Below are 4,597 nucleotides of genomic sequence, written 5' to 3' on the forward strand. Positions count from 1 at the left end.
CCGTGGTAAGGAGTATGGTGTGAGGTAGGACTCCATAGAGCGGAGAGGCCTGAGTACACTGCTGTGGAATCTCCCGTGCACTGTGCAGAAGCATCGCCTGTCAATAAAAAGCTCATAGCCTATTAGCTAAGGCAGGAAATAGAGGATGGGACATCCAGCACACAGAGAGGAATTCTGCAAGAGTCAAGAGTGGAGATTTGACCTGAACTCTGAAGAGGTCAGACCCATGAAACTGAGGACAGGTAAGTAGTCAAGCAGCAGAAAGAAAGAGACGAGAGCAAATGCATTAGGGATGCTGTGAACTAGTTAGGGAAGGAGCCTAAGCTTATGGCACAGGCATGCTTTCATAAATGACCCAGTCTCCTGGCAGGACCCACAAACAGTGACTCCAGACCAAGAACCAGCCAGGGCACGCTAGACGGAGCTGCCGAGAGAGCAGAGCTATCCCCTATAGCAGAGCTATCCCCTATAGCAGAGCTATCCCCCATAGCAGAGCTATCCACTATAGCAGAGCTGTCCCCTATAGCAGAGCTGTCCCCCATAGCAGAGCTATCCCCCATAGCAGAGCTATCCCCCATAGCAGAGCTATCCCCCATAGCAGAGCTATCCCCCATAGCAGAGCTATCCACTATAGCAGAGCTGTCCCCTATAGCAGAGCTGTCCCCCATAGTAGAGCTATCCCCCATAGCAGAGCTATCCCCCATAGCAGAGCTATCCACTATAGCAGAGCTATCCCCCATAGCAGAGCTATCCCCCATAGCAGAGCTATCCACTATAGCAGAGCTGTCCCCTATAGCAGAGCTGTCCCCTAGAGCAGAGCTATCCCCTATAGCAGAGCTGTCCCCCATAGCAGAGCTGTCCCCCATAGCAGAGCTATCCCCCATAGCAGAGCTATCCCCCATAGCAGAGCTAGCCCCTATAGCAGAGCTAGCCCCTATAGCAGAGCTAGCCCCTATAGCAGAGCTAGCCCCTATAGCAGAGCTAGCCCCTATAGTAGAGCTATCCCCATAGCGGAGCTATCCCCCATAGCAGAGCTGTCCCCCATAGCAGAGCTATCCCCTAGAGCAGAGCTATCCCCTATAGCAGAGCTAGCCCCTATAGCAGAGCTATCCCCCATAGCGGAGCTATCCCCTAGAGCAGAGCTATCCCCCATAGCAGAGCTATCCCCCCATAGAAGAGCTATCCCCTATAGCAGAACTATCCCCCCATAGCAGAGCTATCCCCTATAGCAGAGCTATCCCCCCATAGCAGAGCTATCCCCCATAGCAGAGCTATCCCCCCATAGCAGAGCTATCCCCCATAGCAGAGCTATCCCCTATAGCGGAGCTATCCCCTAGAGCAGAGCTATCCCCCATAGCGGAGCTATCCCCTAGAGCAGAGCTGTCCCCCATAGCAGAGCTATCCCCCCATAGCAGAGCTATCCCCCATAGCAGAGCTATCCTCCATAGCGGAGCTATCCCCCATAGCAGAGCTATCCCCCCATAGCAGAGCTATCCCCCCATAGCAGAGCTATCCCCCATAGCAGAGCTATCCCCCATAGCAGAGCTATCCTCCATAGCGGAGCTATCCCCTAGAGCAGAACTATCCCCCATAGCAGAGCTATCCCCCATAGGAGAGCTATCCCCCATAGCAGAGCTATCCCCCATAGGAGAGCTGTCCCCCATAGCAGAGCTGTCCCCCATAGCAGAGCTATCCCCCATAGCAGAGCTATCCCCTATAGCAGAGCTATCCTCCATAGCAGAGCTATCCCCTAGAGCAGAACTATCCCCTATAGCAGAGCTAGCCCCTATAGCAGAGCTATCCCCATAGCAGAGCTATCCCCTAGAGCAGAGCTATCCCCCATAGCAGAGCTATCCCCCATAGCAGAGCTGTCCCCCATAGCAGAGCTATCCCCTAGAGCAGAGCTATCCCCCATAGCAGAGCTATCCCCATAGCAGAGCTATCCCCTAGAGCAGAGCTATCCCCCATAGCAGAGCTATCCCCCATAGCAGAGCTATCCCCTATAGCAGAGCTAGCCCCTATAGCAGAGCTATCCCCCATAGCAGAGCTATCCCCCCATAGCAGAGCTATCCCCCATAGCAGAGCTGTCCCCCATAGCGGAGCTATCCCCATAGCAGAGCTATCCACTATAGCAGAGCTATCCCCCATAGCAGAGCTATCCCCTATAGCAGAGCTATCCCCTATAGCAGAGCTAGCCCCTATAGCAGAGCTAGCCCCTATAGCAGAGCTGTCCCCTATAGCAGAGCTATCCCCATAGCAGAGCTATCCCCTATAGCAGAGCTATCCCCTATAGCAGAGCTATCCCCCATAGCAGAGCTATCCCCCATAGCAGAGCTGTCCCCATAGCTATGTGCTGGCCTAAGGAGCTTGTAAACACAGAAGAGCAGAAGGAACGGTTTCCTGGAGCTGCAGTGGGGCTGAAAAGCCCCAAACCGCTACACTGGAAAGGTATAAAGTTTGAAAACAATAAAAGAGAAAGAAACATTCAGTTTGAAATTAACAAAATGAAGCCCTTAAAGTGAGAGCTAAATAATATTAAAAGGAATTCTCCAGAGGAAAAAAATTTAGAGAAAATTAGATACAGAAAAAGATTTTAAGTTTATAAAGGATTAAAAGAAAAATAAAAGATAAAGTTTATGAAGAAGAGAAAGAAAAATAGAGTGGAGTCTCCAGAGAAAGGAGAGAAAAAGGAAATTGAAGTGAGATCTCTGGAAAAGAGAAAGGAAAGAGAAGCTAAAGTGACGGCTCCAAAGAGAAGAAAATTAGACAGATTAAAAGAGAAGATGTTTTCCATGTTAAAAATGGAAAACACTGTAGAAGATGGCATATAGTTTTGTTTTGACTGTCGTCATAAAATTAATTATATGTTCAGTTATAATTACAATTTTAGATATCCTCTTTAAGAAATATCAGAATAAAGCATATTTAGATAAGGAGAGGACTAAACAATTAAATGGTAGACTGAAAGTCATGGGACAGAGGTTAGAGGATTCTTCAAATCAGAATAAAAAATCTTCAGAAGAATCCAATCTGGAACCTACAACAGCAGCAGAAAAGGTCATTCCAGATGAGAAAACCATGAAGGCCTGAAGAGTTACAGGGCAGCCAACAGAGATGCAATATTCTGCGTTAACAATCCAGATTCTGCCTGATGATGCTGCCTTAGAGCGATGTCTTACCGTAGCTTACATGTTTCATTGCATAGACTTTGGAGAGTTCATATATGTGCATATGTTAACATATCATACAGTTGATGCATGCTCAAGGTTCCAGTGGACTTTTGCCTTGAATTCTGAAAAAGGTGATTTGTTTATGGCACGTTTATCAGAGACAGTGGCTATCTTGAAAATGCCTTTACAGATTGAAGCTGATGATGCTTCAACCTATGTATCCATTAAAATACAGCAATTTTCTTAGACATGGTGACATAGAATATGTTAGATATATCTTACAACCCTACAGGTCAAGCAGTGATGGAAAGATCTAACAGACTTTAAAGGAAATGTTCATGGAAGAGAGGGGGGATAAAGTCTATGGCCCAGGCATTTATTCATAAATAATTCTCCAAGTCATTATTCTGGGAGCAAAGAGGCTGGGTAGAAAAGCTCTTGGCTACACACACGCTGCTCTCGAAAAGCTCATGGCTATAAACGTTGCTCTCTTTAAGATGGCCTCTCAGGGTGCTGGGTTTATAATAGGGTGGGGTTCCAGTTAGAAGGTAGTTCTGAGCACGAAGTGATAAGCTGTAGTCTACCATGGTCAAGGGGGTGAGCAGTGGGTAGAAAGTGGTATGTCTTCACAGTGGATTAAATCAGTGGACTTCTGGGCCCCTGTAAATAACATGAAAAGAAAGAAGAATCTATTTCTAAAGTCTCACTTCTCTTTGTATGCCTGCTCAGTATGTGTTCATTGTTCTATACTATGGGTTTTATTATGACATTTTGATATAAAGTACATTGATCACGTTTACCCCCTGATAATCCCTCTTTTAATTTTATGATTTTGGTTTAACTTGATTGCATACATTAAATAAATCCTGTGATTCTTGTTTCTAAGACTAGCTAAATTTACATAATATGATGATCTCTAGTTCCATCCATTTTTCCTAAAAATGATTTGTTATATTTTCCTTCCCAGCTAAATAATAACCCAAAATCATGGCATGTTTTCTTTACCCATTTATTGACTGATGAGCATCGGGGCTGGTTCTGTAACTTGTCTGTCCTGAGCAGTGTTACAATAAACATGGATGTGCATGTGTGGAATCCTGACTGACTCCTTCAGCTGCACAGGGAGGGTAGTTAAATGACCACGTGACAGTTCTGTTTTCAGCTGAAGGGACCTCCATGCTGCTCTGTGGTGGCTATGGTAATTTACATCTCCCTGCAGTATCAAGTGGTTCCTCACCTCTGCACTCTGTCTCACCAGCATTTGTGGGGACCGTGGTTGATTTATGACAGAGATTCTGACTGCACTGAGATGGAATCCTGATGCAGTTTAGATTTGTATTTCCACAGTGTCTAAGACTGAACTTTTTTTCATGTATTGATTGGCCGTTTGTGCTTCTTCCTATGTGAACTTTCTACTCTGTTAATTC

The sequence above is a fragment of the Apodemus sylvaticus genome, chromosome 2 (genome assembly GCF_947179515.1).
Source record: "Apodemus sylvaticus chromosome 2, mApoSyl1.1, whole genome shotgun sequence".
In the NCBI taxonomy this organism is placed as follows: domain Eukaryota; kingdom Metazoa; phylum Chordata; class Mammalia; order Rodentia; family Muridae; genus Apodemus; species Apodemus sylvaticus.